The following is a 26,597-nucleotide window of genomic DNA, read 5'->3' on the forward strand; positions in this document are numbered from 1 at the left end:
TCACAATTTTTTTTCTTTAAAAATGCCCTGTTGATAAGGCATTATCACAACATAATTAGCGAAATTATTGGAATTCAGAAAGATATGGAGCTGCTTAATTGTCCTAAAAAACTTTATTCTATANTTCAGCTGCCAAAAGGTATAAGTCCTAAAATTTTTAAGATGCTGTCATTATTTCAGTAAATGCTTACGTTTTTATTTAGACATCCTGTACATATCTTGCTTTTTTTGCACAGTTTACACCTCGAAAAAAAGACTTTATACACTTTTCTAATTAAATTATTAAACCAAGAATTTTAAAAACTAATGTATCAAAAAACATTAATTTTCTCAATTTTTGTGTTTTGGTCTTAACCGCATTGGCTTCTGAGCGACTCATTTCACTCTATAACCGTCGTTGAACAACCGACCTAATTTTGAGTTTGCGGCTATCGATGTTCAACTCCATAACCTTGTAATTTGAGGGGAAATTTAATTTTCAAGGGAACTCCTTTAGCAAGTATTGGGAAAAAACTACCTTCCTGGAGGACTTGTTGATAGAACTGACCCACACTTGCGTAATGTGGAGAAGAAAACCACGAACACGTTCTTTGGTTAGCCTGTCAACAAGAGGACTGTAAACTATGATCCGTCTACCATTGAGCATATTATATGTCAGCACTCGGGTTGGTGCGAGCCGTGTGCAGATTCGTATCGACCAGTCTTCGTTGGGATTCGAACCCGCTTCACCTGATTGGCAGGCTAATGCTCTATGCCCTGAGCCACGAAGGCTCATCCTCGTACATTAGTAATTTTTGTTTTAGAAAAAATATTTAATATTTAATTTCCACATCAAAATGGTCGTGAATTTATATTGTTAATGTTATTATTTTTAAACTTTTTGGTGCTTTTTATCTAGAGCTTTTTTTTCTTGTACTTCAAGTGTTTCCTCCCCCCCCCCCATTNGTGTTCCCCCCCCCCCCCATTGATCGTTTTTTCGCTTACCATTCCCTGTGTGGGTGTTTAAAATATGTACAACACTAAAGTATACCTTATATTTTTAATGTATTTTCAGTGTGTTTCTATTTTCTGTGCTGTATTGAAAACTAGATATTTCTATAAAGTATATATGTGATTTAATCTGACAGTTTTCATAGTTAATGATATGTTCATGAATACTCAATTTAATAGTAAATGGCACCAGTGAAATATATATAGTTGAAGTACATTGAGTAGTCAAATTATGACCCTTCTCTCAATACACGTATGGACCACATTTAGCGCGTAATTCTTCTTGGCATAGATTCTATGAAATGTTGGTAGGTGATTAGAAGAATTTGACCCCATATCCGATGAACTGCACTTTTCAGTTCCATCAGATTAGATAGCATTGGATCCAACTGCCTGATGCCCCGTTCGATCTCATTCCACAAATTCTCAATTGGATTGAGATCTGGTGATTGTGTGGGCCAACGAAGCAAGGTAAAGTCACCGTCATGTTCTTGGAACCATCTGACCACAATAAGAGCAGTATGAAAACGAGCATTGTCCTTGCTGAATGTTTTCGTCCCCGGCAGGACATTGACATAACAGGATGTACTTGATATGTAATAACACTTAAATACCTTTGGGCATTCAGATGTTATTCCACAGGAATCAAAGGACTCGTGCAATGCCAAGAAACATCCCCAAACCATTACAGTGCTTCCACCAGCTTGAAGTGTCCTGGCAATGCAGTTGGAGTCCATGCTTTCGTGCTGTTTTCGCCCTATCCTTGCCCATATCTCCGAGCGGAACACAGTGCAATTGCTGGTTTTGCATAAAACTGTCTAGATGATTATAATGATTTGACCCATCAGAGTATATCTTAAAAACGTTGGGTGTTAAAAATAAATGGTTTGAACATTTTAAATTGTCTTACCAACTGTATTGGATACTAAGGTATCTGAAACTTCTTAAAATGTGTTTATTAGTGTAGTTGAAAAATAATTTATTAAGAGTTTATTGGCAAGATATCAGGATAGTTTGAAGATATTTTCGAACTTATTTTGCAACTTCTGCAAAAAAATGAAACTCTAATATTAAATACGAAATAAAATATCATTCAAAATAAAAAATAATCCTGAATGCATGAAAATTATTTTATCAAATACTTGTAAGTCAACAATTAGGGTGATTTGAAGATATTTTCCAAATTTATTTTACAATTTCCGCTTAAAAACAGGCGTGAATAATAAATTTGAAACAAAAAAAGTATTCAAGATTAAAAAAATGTCTTGAATATATGAAAAAAGTTTTTTTTTTATCAAATGTTGGTTAGCGAATTATAAGAATCCAATTTATTTTACAACTCTTATTAAAAAAATAATAAGTTAGTTCAATTTTGTTCAAAAACTAATAAGGTACTTCGTATTTTTTTGAGCACTGTATATTTTGTTTAAATCGAGCTTAGATTTTCAGAACTTTCATTTTTTTAGTAATTAAAAAATTCAAAGTATTTAACGTACAAAAAAGTTCAAAAAAATATTTTACGAACAGCAGATTTTTCAAAATAACTGCAGATGACTTTAAGCCAATAATTTCCTTTTTTATAAAAGTAATTAACAAACGTGTCATGATTTGAGATTGCACGCGCTTTTTTCACACGAAACATTCCAAAAATCCTATGTAATATCTAAAGTATATTTAATCATATTATATTATCTTTTCCTCTGTTCAAAGTGACAGAAAATACCTGAAAAAATAATCTGTAAAGTAAAATATAAAAAAAAGATATTAATCTTAGAAGAATATCCGGTTAAAATATCTAAAATTGTAAGTCATTAAGAAATCCTGAAGGAATCAAAAACCTTATTTTTTTCCTTAAGGCTCTGACTTCTTGGACTTTCATTTATTTTAAATTACAGTATGAATATTTACAAGCATCAACTCGAAGTTTTTTTACTTCGATTCAGTACAAATCAATGACAACTTAACTAATTTTTTTAACTGCTTTCATTAATATTCATGAATCTCAAAAACTGAGATTTTGACCCGATTTGAGTAATGAAAAAACAGATTTAAAAAAAATGGTGAAAAATATTGTGACACTAGGTTTTAAGATGAATAAAAATGGAATCTTAAGTAATTTTCTTTTTATCAAAAGGAACTCAAATTTGTAGAAGTTTGATTATTCTCCTTCATTCTTCGAAGACGTTTATTCTAGTATCCAATTAAAATTTCAATTAAACTTTCTGCAAGCAAACGATTAACTCCCGTAACTAGTTTCAACCCTTTCGTCACAATCTCATTTTCGTGAAATTTGTTTGAAATTCACTTTTTTTTAAAGTTTTAATTTTTATAAACTCTACTCATTCATACCACGGGGATGAGTTTGATATAAAAAAAATGCTGAAATTAGAAATCCAAAAATGTTATGTTCAAAAACAATTTTTAAATTGAGAAAATAACTGAAGTTTAAGCGAAAAAATTATATGAAGTAAACATTTATCATCCGAATAAGTATTTATCAACGTTTAAATAAAAATATTGAGGTGATACTTATTTACTTTGCGTGAACATGAATCTAAATGTGGGATTTTTAAATTACTCAAATTCGAATCACGATATTTAATTTTAAAATCGCGTGAATCTCTGAGCTTAAAATTACATTATTACTAATCAAATAGATTTCGAAAAATATGAAATAATTAGAAGTTTATTTTTTTAGGTGAAAAAAACCACGAGTGTCGAATGAATGACGAAAATTTAAAAACTTATCAATAATTAGTTTAGTAAATTTAAGAAATTTCAATGATAATTACAGTCGTGCACTTGAAAAATCAACGCAAGCAGCAATAAACTCAAAATTGAAATTTGTATATTTGGCATTTGTATAGGGTAAGCTACATATTGCAAAAAAATTAAAATTAATTTTTTTTAATCAGATTTCTGAAATACTATTTCAGCGTTCATAGCATTAGCAATAGAAGGGGAGAAATTGTGAAGCCACTTTTCTCGGAATCAATCGTGAGGCACTTGCGATGTGTTTTCAATTGCACGACAGATTAACTGTTTTTCTTAGATCTAAATAACTGCAAATAAGAGCATATTTATTTGAAAAAATATTGTTTGAAAGTGAGACGTGTTTCTTTACTAAACTAACGTTAAAAGTAACTTCCACGAATCGCTACAAACTACTGGTTTTTTTTTTTTTTTTTTTTTTTTTATCACACTACTCACTACAATAGTTTTAAAAAGTAGCGCATTACACTACAAACTACGGAAAAAAGTAGCGATTACAGTAGTTTCGCTACTTGTAGCGCCCTACTTTCTTTCACTGGCCAGAGTCAATAACTTTTAACAATACTAAGGTCTGCGACGTTTTTGAAGTAGAAAACATTCCACAAAAACTCTTTACTTAACACTTTAAGACAATAGCTTTTTCGAGGGATATGTTAAAAAAAAAAGATAAGTTATGTATTGTAGAGCCACCTTACCTTGTCTTAACCTATAGCTTACGGCGCTTAACATGAGGAAGCCATTCTGGTTCACTTATTGTACCAGCAGTAAGCATAGGTTTAAAACTTTCTAAGCAGGTATGCCCACAGGGGTGCAAGTCCACAAAGCAATTTTGAGGATACTTTTTCAACCATTTCATACAATTTGGTAATTTCAAAATTCCTCAAATATTTAATTTACAATGTTTTTGCTTATTTAAGAAGTTTTTCTAATATTTTGGGATGATTTTTGCCGGGGAAAGTTTTTCAGTCAAACTTATGACACCATAATTTAACACGAAACTTTCGCGATAAGGGCTATTTCTGAATGAGCGAAGCATCACTTAACAAATTAATGGAATTTTCAATAGAATAGTGGAATTTTCTTCAGAAAATATCGATATTCCGCGATATTTTTCAATGCAACTCATTCGAGCGGCGATGGCTCAGGAGATAGAGCGTTCGTCTTCCGATCAGGAGAGCCGTATTCGAATCCCTGCAATGGCTTGTCGGTATGAATTCCGCATCCGGCTTGCACGGACCGCAGTGCTGACTTAAAATATCCTCAGTGGTAGACGGGTTATAGGTTAATCCCCTTGCCGTCAGGATAACCGTGGGATGTTCTCGTAGTCTTCCTCTCCATGTAAGGCATATGCGGGTTAGCTCCATCAAAAAGTCTTCCAAGGCAAATTTCTCCCAATACCTTGTCCAGGAGTTCCCTTGTCTTCTGGATTTTGTTCAAAATTACAAAGCTACGTAGTTGAACAATAGTAATAAACACAAAAATTGGGTCCGGCTGTTCAACGAAGGTTATAAAATATAAACTAAAATATAAACTTTTTATGCGTCAAAATCTTGTTAACTTATTTTTCATTACAAAATTTTTCGTAATGGAGCAATCTATTAGGTTCACCTTAAACATTAATGCATGCTTCATAAACGATATAATTTACATTATCCTATATTACTTTTCTTCTGTTTTTATTCAGAACCATGAGTGATTTGTAACCAGTGGGTCAACAGATTCGAATAACTTATTAATTCGAATCGGCTAGTTCGAATCACCTTCATTATTCGTTTTTCCAACCTTTAGTTCTCCGCTACAATCTGCCTTGAACTATGAAACAGTATTGTAAAGAAAAAGAATTTCTTCTCTTTTAGAAGGGATTTTACTTATTGAGTTAAGCACGATATTATCGTGGTCGATAATATCGATACTATTGATACTTGTCACTCATTCATTATCGATATTGATCATGTTCATAGTATTTCAAATGTTTTTAACAGTATATTATTATTGCAATAGTTAAAAATATCAATATTCTCCGATATATCCATACATGGTACTGCATTAATTAGCGACTCTAAGAATTAACTAAACTGCTCTAGAAATTATCGAAATTGCTCTAACTAAAAGAAGAAATCTGATTTTTTTTTTCTTTTTTTGAATAAGCGTGAATTCTTTAATATTATCTGCTCTTTCATACGTGAATGAAAAATTTAAAAGAAAAATATCAATAAGAAATTCAAAACTTCTAATTTATATATTTTGTTCATCAGATAACAAAGACGCGTGCAAACAAATCTGTATTATCTTAATTAAAAATCTCCAGTTTCGAGTTTCAATGTTTAGAAGACAATCATTAATAGAGGAAAACTAGTCTAATAAAGAGCGGATGTTAAAACTTTTGACAATTATATATCCAAAGACAAAATGAAAAGCGAAGATAATTAAAGAGCAAAAGATAGAATATATGAGCAAGATTTATTATGGGCGTTGACTACTCTGTGCATTGATTTATGTTTTTTTTAAGAGTAATTACTTTGTTAAGGTTAGCTATATATTGTTAGCTAATAGATAGGTACATTTAAAAAATAAATTTGCTTACTATAACGTAATAAGATTTTTGCATGTTACTTTTCATATTTACAAGCAACTATAATTTAAACTTTTAAAACTCGATTGATGTAGTAAGTAATTAAAATTAACATCCATAGAATTAAACATAATTTTCTTGCTACGCTAATGTAACCTATTTCAATAGTAGAATTAATGTGAAAAAAATAACTGAAATGTTTACTAAATATTAATTAATTTTATAAAAGTTAATAAAAACCACTTACTACTAATTGGCTATGAATATTAATAAAAGCGCATATATTTTATTACTAATACCAGTACCGGTATCTCAGGATGTAATTAAAATTGTTCGCAAGATAGTAATAGTTGAAGGCATTTCTAAAGTTAGTAATCTATTCTCAAATTGGGAAATTACATCAATGTCAATTAAGAACTTAAAGCAAATAAAGAGATATTAGAATTGATACTGATTAGCCGTAGCCACTAACTAAATTCATTTGAATCTATTTTAAATACATTTGATATACTTGATGAGACACATTCTCTTTCTTAGCGAATTTTAAAGCTTAAAGAATTTAATAAGTGTTCATTTGATTTTGAAATAAGATACCATTTTTTTTATCTAGTTCATTGTTAATAAATGCTTTTATGCAAAACTGGTATATTTACTTTGATATTAATGTGGCAAAAATATGCAATTACCTATCCAAGATATTCTGTAATGGCAGATTATAAATAAATAGGAAAAATTTATTTATGCATAAATAGGAAAAATCAGTAATAACAGGCATATTTGTTACTAACTTTTTATATTTTATATCAGTCATTGAACAGCCGACCCGATTTTGAGTTTACGAATACAAATGTTCAACTCCGTAGCCTTGTAGTTTTGAACCAATCCAGAAAACAGGAAAACTCCTGAATCAGTACCCTCCTGGGTATTGATCTGTTATGGGAACATGGAGGACTTCGCGACTCGACAGATTTAACGTGCATCAGTCACCGTTTACTGCACGGGGAGTCTTCAGCCGGCTGGGATCGAACCCACAAACTCTTTGACATGGGCCCAGTACCCTACCAGCTAGAACTTGTAAGAATTTTCGTCATCTGATTATGTTTTATATAACTGTTATGAGGTTTGAACAGTTCATCATTTTTAAGTTAAGTTCTGTTTGGCTAAAGCCTGCTTCTCCGGTGCTAGTAAAAATAAAGCTAAATATAATAATAAATGCACAAATAGCATAATAAATACATAAAATAGCAAAAACAAATAACATTCTGTATGAATAAAAAGTATTTGTGGTCAAAATTTTTCAGATTTTAAAAGTTGAGCACCGACGATCTGGTCTTGCAAAATGTTGCAAAGAATGCTCATTGATTTAAAGGATTTTCATCTAGGTGAAAAAACCTTCCGAAATTGATATTTAATAATTTTTACAAATATTTATGCTGTTAATGTGGTTCGAAAAAAATGTCGGAAATTCAGAGGGGAGAACCCTTCATTTCAAAGTCTCCTTCAACTACATTATTAGTATAACTACAGTCCAAGGTTGGCCGTGGCAACACTTCCAACAGGAAAGAAGGCTTCAGCACAGATCAATTTAGTAGTCCAACGTGACGAACGTAAACTATGCAGTGGAGGAAAAATATAGATGCCACTAGATTCGGCTAATAAGTTGCTCCGTGATGGGAAACGTAAGATATCATTTCGTTTGGACTTATGAAGATTCAAATTTTTTGTTTGTGGTAACCCGTGCTGAGGCTTTCTCTCTTTTAGGATGTATGGCCAAAGACCTCAGACTGAGACTCCGCCAAGACAATCATTTTTGACCTGCACTTCTTATTCTTTGCCCCTATCAATATAAAATTTATTCTTCAGGAACGAGTGACTGTTTTGACATTCCAAATTTCTTTCCAGAAAAAAAATTTGAATCAATATTCCTTACTGAATCTTGCAGATCCATTTTAGCAATATGAGGAGACTAATTCCTATTTAATCTTGATTTATCGAAACTAGCTTTTATTCTATATTTTAATTCTTGAATTACTATTAATATTGAAAGAGAATTTGTCACGAAAGGTTTTTCTCACTATATAGCATCCTTTTAAATCTGGACGATTCTTGACGACGAAGCAGTTTGTTTGAAATATAATGTTTTATTTGTAGTATAAAACATTGATGTTGTAGCTCTTTTTATTTTTCTTGACGAGAAAACTTCGAAATAGCCCCTTCAATGCAACAAAATAATTTAAGCAACGCATTATGTTTCGAATTATACTTTACATAAGACATTGAGTGTAAGTTAACTATATTTTAGGTAGATGGTATGTTTTTGAGTTAATTTTAATTACTAATATTCCGTAATTAATCTCGTGACATTTTTATAGCACATTTTTAGTTTAATTTTTTATTTATTTACTCAACTAAATACAAATTATACTAATTAAATTTACCATTTCAAACGCTTTGGATTTTTCTTAGTTATGAAACTTTCCAAAAATAAATATGAAATAAACATTCTCTTAGTACTTCAAAAGGATATCATTGTAAAACGCATACCCTATAAACTCTCAAACATGCCACAGCAATTTAAAAAATAAAAAAAACCAGTTAGAAAAACTACTTTCCTATTTCTATACATTTATAATGTGTTTTCCAATTTTTTAGCTGTCATAAAAACTTGTGCTTCGGATATCTCTTTCTCATCTTCCTCGGATGGATATCCTGAAAGCTTTTATTAGCTGTGTTCAATGTGATTGCTTTTAAGTTGTTACCGCAAAGATTCACATTTTTCTATTGTTATACAACTCTTCTTTTTTTTTTTTTTTTAGTTGGAACATCATAAAATCGGATAAAAACTTTCAAGTAAAAACAATCTTGAATAATTGAAAATATTTTTAAAGTATTTGTGAGCAAAATATTATTGGGACTATTCAAAAATATTTTTCGAATTTATTTTACAACTCACGTTTAGAGAAATAAGCTTCAGTAATGGAAAAAAAATTGATAACATTTTTTTTCGAAATATAAAGCAAATTTGAGGCAGCATTTAAAAATACCTATTCATCGGATTTATTTTTCATTTTCGGCTGAAAAAATAAAAATTCATAATAAATTCAAATTAAATCAAATAATCTTGATATTAGTCTTGACAAATAATCTTGAATGCATGAGAAATATTTTATCAAGTTTTGATAAGCAAACGATTAGAATGATTTGAAAATATTTTAAAACTTCCACTAAAAAAACAAACTTGAAAAATACGAACTAAAATAAGCATCATTCGAAATAAAAAATAATCTTGAACGAATGAAAATCATATTATCAAGTGAATTAGAATGATTTGAATATTTTACGAATTTATTTTACAGCTTATTCCCCTCAAAAAACAAGCTTAATAAATACGAACTCAAACATCATTCGAAATTTAAAAAAATAATCTTGACTGTAAGAAAAATATTTTATCAACTGTTTGTAAGCAAACAAATAGAATGATTTGAAGAGATTTTACAATCTAATTTTACAACTTCCCCTTAAAAATTGAGCTTTAATATAAATACAAAATTTAAAAAAATAAATATTTCATTCAAAATAAAAACTCTTGAATAATTGTAAAATATTTTATCAAATGTTGGTAAATTCATTTTACAACTCCTTTTAAAAAAAATAAACTTGTTCAATTTTGTTTCATATCTGGCTAGACAGCCCAGGGTGGGCCAGTGCCTTCCTTTGAATTCAAATCCACTTCTCTCTACTTTTGACACTTGTTCGTCAGTTTTTCTCCTTTAGAGTAAGGAAATAAGTCTCAACTAAATCCAGACATCTCAGCCTTGGTCTACATCTTTTCCTGTTCGTTAGGGGTTTGTGTAATAGGATTTTCTTTAAATTTGAGTCATCATTCCTTCCGAAAATGTGAGCTGCCCAGTTCATTCGATTTATTTTTATGAATTTCACAATATCTGGCTCTCTGTAGATTTTATACAATTCAGTATTATATCGTCTTCTCCAGGAATTATTCATTTTTATCCCTCCAAAGATGGCCATCAAAACTTTTCTCTCAAAAATGGCAATTTTATTTTCACCAGCTTGAGTTAGGTTCCAGGTCTCAGAGCCGTAGGTAAGTATTGGCCTAATTAATGTTTTATAGAGTAAAAGTTTTGTATTTTTTGATAAGAGAGGATTTGAAAACGTTTTAAAGCATAAAAAGCTTTATTTGAGCAAATTAGACTACTCCGAATCTCATTGTCAATTTTGTTTAAGAATCAAAAATTATTTAGGTGCTGTGTATTTTTTGCGCGCTACATATTTTATTAAAAAAATAAACAGCTCTTGGATTTTTGAAATCTTTATTATTTTTAGCTACTTAATTATTTCGCTTAGAGCATTTATCCACTAAGCTATAACCCACTATGCAATTTTTGGTACTAAAATAAGTGTTCCTCATAAACAGCCTTCAAGGTTTTAAAAATGCCACTTAAAACAATAATCCTGAAGGCTGTAATCTACTATGTATTTCTTAATGTTGAAATATGTTACACTGATAAATAGAAAAAAAATGACAAGAAAACGAGGAGAAAAAAAAGTCATTAAATCAATTTGAGGTGATCGAACCCATATTTATTTAAAGACTATAAATACCTTAGAGAGTGTGGGGCATAAAATGGTTCAATTACTTTAACTTCTATTTAAATGTTCTTAAAATCACTAAGACAACGGGTTCAAGACACATAAATGCATAAGTAATCATAATCCATTAGCATAATTAATTCACTTACCATCCTAAAAATGACTTTTATAACGGGTAATAAAAGGACAGCATTTTATATAGATTCTAACAGGGAACATAAATTTTTAATATCAGTTTATTTTACACTCTTATCGCTTTACGACTTTTCAATCTCATAAAATGTTTGCGATGGAAGATGGAATTACAGCTAAAAATGGAATCTGATGATTTTAAGTTGTGCCGAGACGGACATCTTTTTTTTTTCAGAAATAAATGCTAGTATTCAGAATTTTGAAAAGAAATTTTTCGCCAAATGCTGGTGAACAGAATTCTTTTTGAAAAGGAAATAGTATAATGTAGTTTATAATTTAAAATAGGGAAAGTTTATAATAGTGTTCGTTTTTTAATTTACTGTTTAGAATTCCATAATTGGTGAAATTTTAGATGCAAATATATACAGTACGAAAATTTAGCATTCCTGCAGCGTTTGTTTATAGAAAATGAGAAACTAGTTTTTCATTAATTTCGCAATAAAACTTTATATTTCAAAATGGTTAAAATATTTAGAAAAATTGCGATAGCATCTTACAATTGCATTATTTATTTTAATGCAAATTTTGTACAGGTTATATTTTAAAAAAGAGTACTTAGACTCTTTCTAAAAAGCAAAGAATTTAAAAATTGACTCTCTTGTCAGATAATAAGCATCGGTGTAAGCAAATTATATATGACCACCTTCAATGTATATATTTTTGAATCATTGATGCAAAGAATAAAGTTAAAACGTATGAGCATTAGGCTTCAGAAATTATTATCAAAGCGATGAAAGGAAAAATGACACAAAAATTTAATGAATCAATATTGTATGAGGCATAACTAAAAACAATAAAACCTGTTTGATTGACAAAGGAAGGACATCAATTTGAAGGGGATTTGTAAAACTCTCAGAGTTTCATAAGACACTCAAACTGGTTTCGACTTTTTTATTCACACCATCTTCAGTAGAGTCAAACATTCTATTTTCAAATAACATATGTTCTTTCTGATTAAATATTAATTTGAAACCCTTAAAATAAATACTTTATCTTCCTTTTTACGAGATTTCTAAGAGTATCTATATTAAGGGCGGTGATTACATAGCACCTTGAATATTTAACATTTCATGAATTTGACTTTCGGATTTTCATGGAAACAATCGTATTTAAGAATCGTATCCTTTATAAAAGCAAACGTTATCAAATATGTTTCTTTTCACAAAAGAACTGAAAGTTTTGCTTCTATCCCAATTCAAAGCTTGTAAAAAATTGCAATGAAATAAAGATTACAATTTGACCACCTCTCATAACTCTTTAACAATTTTAAAACATAATTTTCCTGCAAAATTGTAAAAAAGTTGAAATGCTGCTATTTACAAATATTATAAATTAAAATTAAGAATATTTAATTTAGTGAATATCACTAAATTATTAACAGAGTATAAGTGATAGTATCCCGTTTATCTCGTGTACATATCTATACATATTTTTTGTAGTTAAATTGCAGCCATGATGATAATTTTCTGTCTTCAGATCAATAAATCTAGTTATTTACAACTTATCAATGTTAGTTTTACATGTGACAGTATTCTTATCACTCGTCAATGATTATTATCCCTCTTTGAATCATTATATTGTTTTATGTTAGGACAATTCGCTAGATCTTGAAATGTTTTTATGCATTCTTTTCTGAATTTATAACGACTAAATCTTTACAAAAACGTCATTTCAAATCCAAATTTGACATTTTTGTTGGAGCATATTTAGGATATGTCCTCGCTCTGTAAATTTCGAGGTAAAAATAGTTCTGTTGAATTCCATGCCAACTGAAACCAGTAGTGAATGTTTAAAGTTTAAGCAATATCCTTGTATTTGGTATCATTTCAAAAGAAATTTGTTGCATATTATGAATTCAAAAGTTATTTTTTGGAGTTATGCATGATTATAGTAAAATTTATCATAAATAGAGAGCATTAATGATTTTCACTTATTCTTTCAAAAAAACTGTCTATTTTAAAGAGTAAGATATTTAAAATATTACGATTTTACATATAGTTTGATTTATGTTGTAAAATTGTTTCTGTGTCTAATTATGCAGTGATAACACTCAAAAAAAAATTCTTATTTTTTAAGTCAAAAATTGTCTCAAATATATATTGTCCCCTCTGCTACAATTATTCTTTTAAGTTTATTTTACTCATTACAGAATAAACTTTTTAGCTTAATATTTTGTTTTTACAATAAATGCTATTAGTACAATAATGTTATATTTTTGAAGAAGAAAAAAATTAAACTTTGGAAGATTCTCATATAAAAGAGGGGATGTAACAGAGGACAAAACTAAATGCCCCCTCAGTTACACAAAATTGATAGGTTAACCATTAAAAAGGAACTCTATGAATGTAAGCAAGCGCTAATGCATCCTGATTCAACTAGTTTAAACCAGTTCCTCCACACTTTTTATACAGAGCACACTTTTTATACAAAGCTGTGCTATTTTTATTTGATACTGTTTAGTTTATAGTTAAAAGTTTTTAAGTGAGTAATCAATGTGTGAAAGGAACAGCAGAAAGAATTAGAGAATATAGAACTAAAATTTTCCAACAAAGAAACGTCCGCTCTGTTATATTCCATGTCCTCAGTTACGATGTATTATTTGGACTTAAAAAAAAGGAATTGGAATTACGAAAGTCTTTTAATAATTTATTTTACCTTGAACAGTCATAATTTAAAAAAAAAATTATAGATAATGTTCAGGATAGTCTAAATCACAGAATTATCATAAATAACAGTGCATGCCAAAATTGTGGGATTTCATTTGTCCCCTCTGTTACAACTATATTTAATTAACGTGCAATTTAATTATGATGCTCTTTTATTATTTTATGAAAATTAAAACATTGCACCCTAAAGTAGCATATTCTAGTAGAATTTTTGTTTTCAAAAATATTTAATTTTTTTTTAATAAAACACTTGGGTGATTTCTCCTCTGTTACGCTTGGAATTCAACTTCTTGTTAATAGTAAGATTAAAAATATATCGATTTTACCATAAGCATTGACAGTTAGTTGTATACGTGATAATTTTTGCATTGCATTGCACATTCTGCATTGATAAGCATAAGATAAGATGCATTTATGCAAATGTATTACTAAGTTTATCAAATTAAATTCTTTTAAATGTTAAAATTCATTTTAAACAAATTGCCTCAAATTGTGCACTCCTATCTTAGTATTATTTCTGGACCTTGAGTCCTCAAACCTCGGGCCCCCCCCCAGCTCTGAGGGGGTGTTATTTACGCCACAGCTTGAGGGGCGTAGACCGAGTGTTTGTGCTGTTGTGGTTGTGTATGTAGTGCCTTATGTTTTGGTAGAATTAAGCAAGGGATTTAAAACGTGATAGAAAATTTTATAAACAATAAAGGGAGGATAATTCCATATTTATAAATGAGAGAAAATGAACCACTGTTCAAAAAAGACTTTCTCGTCTTTTACGATAGTCACAGCCCAACAGATGGAAGACACTCGAAAAACAAATTCAGCCATTTAAAGCCTTCAATAAATGCAGAAAACTACTGACTAATATCATCTTATCAAATGGAATTTAATTAGACAGTAATTAATTCAGTCTTCCTTTCAGAATGATGGTGAAAACTTGTAATTTCCTTGTAAGGGTTAAAGATCGTCATTAAAATGCATGTTCTTAAATGTATAAACATACACTTGTCTTTCTGGCGGGTAACAGTTAACTACTAATTTTCTTAGATTTTTGAGGACTTTTCCCAGAGGAGGTTAATTATGCGAAGAACAAGAAATAATGCTACTTTTACATAAAACTTTCTTTCATAAGTAAAAATCAAAATAAATAAATCTCAACGAAGAAATAATTTTTCATTTCTGTCATTTTCTCCTCTTATATTCAATAATTTTGTTTTGCTATTTAAATTCGTACTCGTAAACCTTTCTGAAAAATGTTTTTTTTTTAGTACATTAATTTAGAAAACTTTAAAAACTGGTGAATTATTAAATAGAAAATTTAATTAAACTGTATACTGGTGGAATTTGAAATGCTTATAAGATTTTAATTCAAATCCCCCCTGGGAATTAAAGTTGCAAAATGAAAACCCTGAATAATCAGGGTTTTTACGAGTAATTTAAATAATAGACGAGTATTTTACCTATGTCATAAAAGTATACAAAAAGATTAGTTTTTCCGCGTCTAGAACAAATTTTAATTTTAGAAATGTTAAACTTAGCGAAAAAAAATCTTAAATTCAGTGTTTCCTCTTTTTATATCTTTGAACTGTGCGCAGAATAATCCAAAGCATTTAGTCATTGAGGATTAAGAATTAGTTAAAGCTTGTGGTAGAATTAATCACACAATGATAAGAAGTTTACACCTTAATTTTTAACATGTTTCTAATTAAGTATTAGACATCATCTGTGACGTAAGCAAATTAGTCGTTACGTCATTTCCGTTCAACGAAAGTAGCCGCAATCTGTAAAATACGGCACTCATTTTTTATTTCATAACCATCGTTGAACAGCCGACACTATTTTTTGGGTTTACGACTACTAATGTTCAACTCCGTAGCTTTGTAATTTTGAAACAAATCAAGAAGGAAAGGGAACTCCTGGATCAAGTATTGTTAGAAAGTTTACCTTCGTGGAGGACTTTTTGATGGAACTAACCCACATTTGCGTTACATGGAAAGGAAAACCACGTGATCTTTCCAAGGTTAGCTTGACAGTAAAGGGACTCTAACCCATAATCCGTCTACCACTGAAGATATTTCACGTCAGCACTGTGGTCTGTGCAAGCCGGATGCGGATTCGAATCGATCAGTCATCGCCGGGATTCGAACCCGGTTTTACCTCATTGGAAGCGAACGCTCTATCCCCTGAGCAATCGCGGCTCTGGTACTCATTGTCTGGCCAGAACAGCGATCCTAAGTTATGGACCACTTAATTTTACTTTTTGCATGTTTCGCCACATCTCGAGAACTTTTAAGAGAATTAAATTTTTTATTGTTCTAAAAGTAGAAAACTGGTTAAGATATTAGAAAACTGACTCTAAGAATTAGGAAAATAAACTTTTGATCACCTGATAATTTAGAATTTCTATCTCTTAACGTTGTTAGTTGCTTTCGAAGTTGGTGGCAAAGCTCATTGCTTTATTGCCTTTATTGTTTGCTTTCGTAAACTTAAATATCGAAGAGAAACGATGACATTATCTGAATCTCCGATTATCTGCCGTAATCACTGCCTTTTAATATGTTATTAAAGAAACTTTGTCAAACTGGAATTAAAAAATTTAAATTTATTGGAAGAAAAAACATTAACAAGGAAGACATGATTAATATCAAAATTTGTTTGATTATCTGACAATATTGAGTGTTGATAGTCAATCGAAATATTTATTTCCACATTTTTGTTTTTTTAATCTCTCCTTTCTTAATGGTGATTCATAAAATTGTGGTGATGTAATTATTTTACTTTTCAATATTTGTTTCTACTTCAGCTTCGTATGTTTGTTTTTATTTAACTATTACTTACTCATTTTTTAAGTTTTTAATGTTATTTAGGTTCGTAAATAACTTAAATAAGATTAATTACAATTATTAATGATATTTAAAGTTTCGAAAAAATGCGTTACTCGATTTTTATAACACCCAAAAGTGAATCGAAAAAATAGTGGCCGAAGTACCGTATAAAGGAAATTTAAAAAAAACTAAAATAAATTCACTTTAACCATCAATCAGATGTTTTAATTTAGGTGCAAAAACATGATTTTGGGAAACATTTTCGAAATTGAATTTTTTATGAATTTAAAATTCCTGTAATGTTAGTTTTCTAAAAATATTTTACTTTTTTTTGTACTATTCAATTTTGTTTCAAATTTTAAGGCAAAAATTTTTTAATTTTAAAGTATTCTAAAATTTTAATTTTAGATTATCCCTGTTTAATTTTATAGAATATTTTTAAAGTTATAGCTAAAAAACGTCAGACATCTCTGAAAATCTCTCTCTCGGTAAATATTTAAGCTAGGTTTATTCAATTTCGTGTAATTCTTGCACATAATAACCAAAATAATTATTACAAATTACAATTTTGTTTCTATATTTTCTGCATAAGGTGTTCAAAAATACTTTTTCATTTGTAATTTATTGTCGATCCCCCAAACCTCCTAAAAGCTTTAAACTTCATTGATAAGTATGAGAAATCGCATGATCTAAACACATCTTTATTTATAAAATAATTCTCTAAGTGTTTTTTGATAAAGATCAAAACATGGGTTACTATTTATTTTATTTTGTCCTAACTCTTTTACTCATCCAAACAATACTTTGAAATAACGATGGGTATTGTATTTATATTTAAAATTTGTAATTGACATTTAAAATTAGCTTTATTATTTACTAAGTTATAGCAGTTTTTGAGTAAGGTGATAAACAGTGGATAGACAAATAATTTTAAGTCTTTGAATGCTTTTATCTCAAAATCAGATTATTTTTTCACATTTTACACCACATTAAACACGTTGTTGTTTTCAAAATAATTGTCTATAATTTTTCATAAGTGTTTTATGACTATAAAACACATCTTTTAAACTATAGACTAAGAGAAAAATGCGGAATTTCATTTTTTATGCATGTTTATTTTCACTGGACTAGACAAGAGCGGAAATGTTTAAACTGCACTGATCCCTAATTCAATATTCTATACATCTGCTTTTAAGATACTAGTTCAAAACAAAATTGATTGCCTTCTAAATAAAATCCTCAAATGATTTTTAATTTAGATGATTGAAATATTTTTACAGTGTTTAGAGTATATGCAAAATATGTCTTACTTTTACCTAAAAATGACCATGTGTAAAATAAAAATGATGAGTATATATTTTTTGCTCGTTTTATAAGTTTTCAAACATAATAAAACAAACTAGTTTTTTTAAAATACTATATTAATATTTCAAAAAAGCTGTTGAAGCTAGTCGGATACCTTAAATTAAAGTTAGCAAAATACTTAAATTTTGGATTTCACTTTAATTTAAAAATAATACCGATGTCTGTTTTAAAACTCAATACTATTACTCGTATTATAAACATAACATAGGAGTTAAAATCGATGCAAAAATACTATAACTCTCACCACTTTTTTAATTTTAATAGGAGGCTTCGACTACTAGATAAACCGAATTGTACTTTAAAAAATTTTAACATTTTAAGAATTTCAATTGCATGAAATTATTTTGATGACAAACCGTGTGAGATAATTCAGTTTTAAAATATTTACTCCGTATGTATGAATCCTGTTATTAAATGTATTATCAAACTTAAACTGAACAGCCATCCGGGTAATTTGTTACATCGAAATGCTTCACATGGTTCGAATATACTGAATTTCCAATAAATTCAATTCACAGTGTGAGTTGTTTGAGTTCAGACTGTCATCTCTATGACTAACATTGTATTTGAATTTTGTTAACTATCTCTTAGTTTTATTGTAGTAATTACATCTCACACAATAAGTGAAATTTTAAATTGATTCATTAATAGATAAATTAAAAATACTTATAAATAAAAGAAACGCTTTAAAGTGTTAAAAGCGTTACTCAACCTATATTATTTTTTTCTAATTCTTTCATAAATTAAGAAAACATAAGTAAAGTAAATGTTAATTTTTTATAGTTTTAGTATAAGCAAGTAAATATTAATTGAGCTAGTTTTGGTACTAAAAATTGCTAAATATACTAGTAAAGATTTAAACTAAGTTAACTATGTAAGCAATAAAGAGTTAACGTGTTAGCTAGGAATCATCTGGATTCCAAAATTATGAAACCATTTAACAAAGATTATGTAGAAATAGTTGCAATAAAAATATAATTAGTGAAAATGTAAGCAATTCAAAAGCTATTGCACCAGTTCCTTTCGTTATTATTAGTCTGCTATTAAGTCTTGTTACCAGAAAATAAAGAGTAATTAAAAATAATAAGAAGTAGTGAGAATAAGTAGTTTAATGTTAAAAAGTGACTTAAAAAGTTTAATGACAGTTTAATGAAGTTTAAAATTTACGGTCATTAAGGAAATAAATTTTTTTTAACCCTTTTTTTTCTTTAAATTGAGTAACTATAGTCTGGAATATTCTCCTAATATTCTTTTTCCTTTCACTAAGTAGTAGAAATGGTACTGATTAGCTTAGAAGCTACGATACAATAAAAATAGCAATACACACAAAAAATATTTTTCAGAAGCCACTCTCTCGATATTTGAAAATGCCATTTATTTTTTTTCAAAGAAAAACAGAACAATAAAAACTTGCAACAGCATTGATTGGTTTTACTAGTACACATCTAAAATAAAAACAGAATACAATATAAAAGGTTATTACCATTCTAAATATTACTTTCGTACATACACTATTTGTTGCATATTTAATGAAATACTGGAATGTTTTTTATCTATAGGGACCAGTTTTACAGTCAATTTCACCAAACATGATATAGTCAAAGCAAGCCTTTCACCCATATCAAAGAAATGAAAGAAATACAAATGCAGTCAAGAAACACAGAAACAATGTCTATGTTTTTCAAGAGCTTTTCGATGGGTACTAATTTTTTAGAAAGCAAAGGAAAAAGTCAAAATGCAACCAGAAAAAATAAACTTTGTTTTCCAGTAGATGTATTTAAATATTTTATTTTGTCAAAAAATGTAGTTACTTTCAAGAAACCTCAATGGGAGTGGATTTCGCACCAAAAAAAAACGTGAACCCCTTCAATAACTATTAATTCTATGATCGGATTTCCACGTAGTATGTCTTATCTTAATGATTTGATTATCTAACATTAAATATGCTAATTAGTGGAGCCGATATTTTACGTCACAAAATAAAAACACAAACACATTTTTCTTGAATAAACATACTTTTTTCCGAAGGATTTGAATTTCCGACGAATTTGAATTTCTGTATCAGGGGTTAGCTTTAATAAGGAAATAAGGTTAGCTTTGATAATAACAGCTTTGAAAATGTTGTCCCAATAATTTTTCATTATTTTCTTTAATAATAGTCTAAAGAATTTTGAATTGTAATGCATAGAATTTTTGTGCATCATTTTCAAGAACATAATTTTACATGATTAAATAATCGGTTGAATAGTTCCTGAGAAATCTAATTTTAAATATCTGACTTCGATTTTCAATTCACTTTAACAGGAACTATTCGACCGATTTTGCTCGAATTTTGTATTTTATCATGTAAAATTATACTCTTTAAAATGATTCAAAAAATTTCATATCTTACAATTAAAAATATTTTCGACCTTTCATGAAATAAAATAATAAAAAATAATAAATATTACTAAAAGTTACGTTTTACGCGAATTATCTTTGGAAAAACAAATTTTCTATTTGTGCGCAAAAAGTTTTGAATTCGCTAAAATATTTATCGAGATAGTTATATATACAAAAAGTATAATTAACATTAAGGGGTCCAAACTTTTGGAGAGTTCTCCCAACCAAACTATTGAGACTCTATTTCCCAGATTACGACAACCCCCTATATTTTGGTGGTCAGATAAAAAGGTTGTTTCCGATTTTGGAACTTAAAATATCGCTTACACTAACTATTTAGCCTTACTTAAGGTCACCCCTTTGAGCTATTAAGTTTCTTGTCCTTGATCCTATCATTAGATCATAAGTTATTCAGGGTGGTCCGTTTTTTTTAGCGCACTGTACATACGTTAGGTATAATAACGATAAATTTGATATAATTCAAAACTTTACTTCAATAACTTCATATATTCACAAAACGTGTCATACTGAGTTCCTTATCCTTATTTAATCATAAAATTAAATTAATGTTATTCAAATCATTTTTACGTGGAATTTAAAAAGAAAATAAGTATATTTTTCCAAATTTAAATTTTTGTACGACTAATACAGTTTTTGGAGCAGAATTCATAGATATCACACACAAAAAGATATTATGACTTAATTCATTTTACCTAAGAGATAAGATCATATCTTTAGTACGTAATAAGTTCCTAAGCTCGCATGCATTGTGTCATTATGCGAGCTTATTGTGTTTCAGCAGCTGATTTTCCACTCGCTGTCAGAAGAATCAGCAGAGACTCAAGGCAAAGATTATATGATATTCCAAAACATTATTTTACATATAGATTGCATTTTTTTTTTAGCGGAAATGTCATTTGCATGCGGCCTTGTATGTTTTTATCAGTTTCGTGGTCTTCTTCACTGGAACAATAAATATTTAAAACTTCAATTTGATTCCTTTTGAGATTCAAAATGAGTGCATTTTTTTGTTGCTGCGATGTTTTACATTTTTGGATATTTGAAATTAAAAACATTCTCAGATAGATTTCTGTTTTTTATAAGTGTTTCACATGTAGGGTTCTGTTTAAGATCAGTTTCGAGATTGAAACTGCCTGAAGTTTTAATAAAAAAATTACTGAATTGAACTGCATAGGAATGAATATGTTGCCATAAATGACCGAAATCAAGAGAATGTCGACTTTCACCGGTGAATGTCAACAATCACATAGTTGCTTTGATGAATGTCCGAAATATTTGTGATATCCAATTTCATATTAAATTATTGGTTGATATTATTATATTTATTCGATATTTTAATATCTGCTGAAGATAGATTAGGAGAAGAAAAAACAGTGTTCGGAGAACCGGTTAAATGCCTACTGGACAATGACACTTGACCTTAAAAAAAACATTGAAGTAGGGGATACCAAACAGTGTTACTGAACATTAAAAAACATTGATGTAGGGCATACCGGGCAACTTTCACTGGTGAATGTCAACAATTACATAGTCGCTTTTGTGAATGCCCGAAATATTTGTTATATCCGATTTGATATTATTTATTCGTTGATAGTATTAAACTGCTAAGGATATATTAGGAGATTAATGTTCGGAATACCGATTAAATACCTACCGGACAGTGGTATTTAAAAAAACATAAGTGTAGGGCATACCGGGCAAATGTATACCGGACTGTGGCACTTAACTAGATCTAATACTATGTATTTCGGATATTTAATAAAGCGACTCTGAGATTGTCAACATTCACCGGTGGAAGTCAACGACCACCCATTTCTGCCATTCACAATAGCAAATACATTGCGTCGACAGATCTTTAAGGTGAAGTCAAGACTGTTATTTATCTGAAAAAGAGAAAAAATCGTTGTAAATTATGACTCTAAATCTTATTTCTACAAAAGTAGAATGGTAATAGAACTTATTTCTACATAATTTACATATTCTACATTTCTACATAATTGACATTTTGTGTTTTGTAATTTAAAACTACGTAGTTTAAAATGAGGTAAGTATTTATAAACAGTTCAAAATTTTGTTTAAAAATTTTAAAAATTTATTGGGCACATCTTTGGATGCACGAATTTTGTAATCGTGATTGGTTAAAAAGTTTTTAATTCGCTAAAAAATTCACGCGATGAGAATAAAAACGCAATAAGAGTGCTCATCTTTTCGTCCACTCATCTAATTAAGGATGTTTTTCGAAGGCTCCGTTGTAAATATGAAATTATGCTTTTGTGAAAATGTTATTTTTATAACTGACTTTACAACTGTGACTCCCGACTGTTAACTCAAGTTCAGCCTATCTACGCTTATTTTGAAAGTGACGCAAAACGTCAATATGAAGAAAAGTCACAGTTTTGTGAAAATGAAAAGCGTTTGTGGTCTAAATTTTTAATGTTTAAAAACTTACTCCAATGTTGCATAACCTGAACTAATGAAAATTTGCAAAAAAACTGAGAATAAGGCAGTGATTTTCATAATTCTCATCCAGGTTGAAAAATTTCTTCAAATTTGTGATTTGATTTTTAGAAAAAGTTTAACTTTTAAAAGGTTTAAGTTATTTGTCTGTTCTAAAGCGCAAATAATTCTTCACAGCAAGATTATAAATTTAGTTTAAAATCATCACATTAATTCAAGTGTAAGGCGCTTAAACAGTGGTTTTTTATTATTTTCCTTGTCGACTGAGTTTCGAGAAATAGCATTAATCTATTTGGATCATACCTTTTTAGATTGCTGCCTCCCCTACTTATTTCAGAGTCGAAAATCCAATTTTGTCACAAAAAGGTATCTTTATGCAATGAAATTACGTTATTCTGTTTAATTCTATAAGTTATTCAGTAAAAAAAGCTTATTTAGGGTCTAACCTATAAAGCAATAAGATAAACTTTCAATTCATTAAAATCCGAAGAATAGCTTTCAGGGTAATATCTTTTTGGTCCACAGTACTGTATCCCAGTGATTCAGTAAAAGAAGTCTTAAATTAGCTTTCTCACAGCTTTCTAGGGAGCATTTTTGCTAAAATATGAACCTTACGCTATGTTTAGTAAAAAAAAAAAAAAAAAAAAAAAAAAAAAAAAAANAAAAAAAAAAAAAAAAAAAAAAAAAAAAAAACAGAAGAAAAATTTATGAGACATAATTTCATCACACATTTATTAACATTATTGTTGAACTTTATACATTTACTGAAAAATTGAAAATAAAAGTTAAAAGTTTAGAGATAAAAATACTTCAATGCTATAGAGAGAGAGGAACATCTTAGAACAATTTATTCAAAAAATCCATAATTTCCACTTTTAAAATTAGTATAGTTGTAAATTGAAGTGTATTAAAAAGCATTATATATTTCTCAACTTTGAAAACTAAAATTGGAAAATTGTTGAAAAAAATTAAAAGCATAAGAAAAATGAAACCTTTTTAAAAACTTACAAAGGTGTATAAATGGTGCTTCCAAATGCGCGCATTTTGTTCCTCTTAATGTGTATGCTACGTGTATTTACTTTGTATTTCTCGATATTCAAGGGTGCTTCATTACATGCAGTTTAGTTCCATCAAGAACTTGCCATAGCCAGCAATCCTGATTGAAATAAAGTGAATTTTTGAGGCAAAGGGTATGTTTCTTGTTTTATCAATGTTCCCATCTATGGCCAAGTATAAGACTTCAGCTGTGCACACGTCAGAGCTCGTCTTATCAGGAAGTACTGTTTTTCCATTCAGTCATTCACAGATCGAAATTTTCACCTGAACCAGAAAACGATCCACCCCACCTCTAATAAAGTGCCCCAGAGGTATTGATTTCTTAAAGGAACTTGGAGGACTTAGTGACCCGACAGATTTAACGCATACCAGTCACCATTTAATATACGAGTATTCTTTCGTCGGTGAGATTCGAACTCCCGTTCTCACGAACATGAGTCCAACATTCGACCCACCAGACTATCCCGCCTACAACTGTATTGTACTGTTATTGGTAAGTATTTAAATGTGGCTCAGGGGATAGAGTGTTCGCCTTCCAATGATTTGACCTGGGTTCAAATCCCAGAGATGGCTGGGAGATGCGAATTCCTCACCCGGCTCGCAGCGACCACACTGCTGCCGTAAAATATCCTCCGCTGTAGACGGATCATGGCTTAGTCTCCTTGCCGTCAGACTGACCGTGGAAGGGTTTCGTGGTTTACCTCTCCATGTAACCCAAATGAGGGTTAGTTCCATCAAAAAGTCCTCAACGAAGGCAAATTTCTCCTAATACTTGATCCATGAGTTACCTTGTCTTCTGGATCTGGTTAAAAATGACAAGGCTGCGGAGTTTAACATTAGTAGCCGTAAATCCAAAATTGGGTCGGCTGTTCAACGACGATTATAAATGTATTTTAATGAAATGAGTGAAAATATTATAAACTAATGCTTTATATTAAATATGAGTCAGACAATTAAAGCATTAAAGATAAATTAATTTTAGTTGTAAGTTTCCGACAATAGTTTCATAATTCTACGTCCAAGAGTTAACAACAATGCTTACCTTGCTCAGTCTGCAGCATTAAAAAAAATTTATGAACCTGACCTCAACTTAACGCATCCTAAATACACGAGCTTGTATTAATAATAATAATAATAAGCCCTAATCTACTATTTTATATTAGTTTGAAACAAAGTAATATTTTTCAGTCTACGTATTGAAGGAAACTAGGTCCTATCTGGTATTTTGTTTTGTATTAGTTAAAACAAAACAATATTTTTCTGGCTACGTATCAAGGGAAATTAAACCCTAATGTAGTATTTTATATTAGTTTAAAACGGAACAATATTTTCCAATTTGTTTATTCGAAAGAAATTCTTATTTTATCAAGATCATAAGTATTTGTAATTAATGATTAAGCATATTAATCTATGAATGCTTACTGACCTTTTTAGGGACAGTTCTAAACTTCAGTTTTATTCGATATAAATTTAACATAAATTATTTTCAAGTATTTTTTCTTTCATGCGACTTAAAATTTTCTTCCCGAGTCGAAAGTAATTTTTTTTTCAAGTATTTTTTCTGTTGACCGTTTTTTTCTCCAAGTCGAAAGTAGTTTTTATTTCAAATATTTTTCTTCTTCTTTTAAGGGACTTAATATTTTTCGTTAGATGAGAATAGTTTTTTGCTATGTCCAGAAAAAAGTTGAAGTAATTTGTTATAAAAGAAACGTATATAAATATTAAACAAAGCAGCTCATATAAACTACACTAGAACATTTATATACCGTCTTATTTGTACAAATAAAAATATCCGAAATATCTCTTACCTCACCATTTAAGTTAATTTCGATAATAGAGAAAACAAATTTATGACGTCATTGGTATTTACATACTAAATGGCATATTAACATTAAAACGCGTTCAATTTGGTGAAATTGTATCGTAAATTTAATTTGTAGCGGAAAGCCGAAAAGATTAATTAATTTAATAAAGCGTAATTAATGTGTCGGGCAGATTTCTTCAAATCTCGTTCTTGTTTCTGTTTTACTCTATTTATTCGTAACATAAATATTTCCTCGTAATATTAGTTTCATTAAGAAAGTCAATTTATAAGAATAACTGCGTTGTATAAACTTTCTTTTAATAAAGAATACACAATAAACAGAACTGATTAATTATGGTAAATGCTGATAAATAGATTAAATAATTTCTTATATTCACTGTTAGTTTAGTGGATTATTTAGCAATTAATTACTATGTCATACATGGAAGCTTTATATACATGGATTTTGAAAATACAAAATCAAAAGGACATTAATTAAATACTTAATACATTATAAGTCTTGCATTTTTTTTATTGAGTACTATACGTATTACCTGACTATTATCCTAGTTAAAGCTTTTATTATGTTTAACCCACTGTTGGTTCTGCATGTAATAAGTCTTATTTTAATCTGCAGTCTTCCCGTATAATAAAACCGGTTTTTTTTTAATGTAGTCAGATACAGAAATAGTGCATTAGGGAGAAACATTCTCCCAATTTTGCCCGTTTGCTAAACAGTCAATGGGTTACCAATTTGAAATCTATACTTGTTATCTGAGCATACGCTTAACATACGTTTTTATTATGTTTCACATCAAAACACTCAAACTAGTTGGGAGATTTAGCAATACTACTATTTTTTTACCTCCTGATATTCACATACGTGTGTC

Source organism: Parasteatoda tepidariorum, chromosome 8 (genome assembly GCF_043381705.1).
Source record: "Parasteatoda tepidariorum isolate YZ-2023 chromosome 8, CAS_Ptep_4.0, whole genome shotgun sequence".
In the NCBI taxonomy this organism is placed as follows: Eukaryota; Metazoa; Arthropoda; class Arachnida; order Araneae; family Theridiidae; genus Parasteatoda; species Parasteatoda tepidariorum.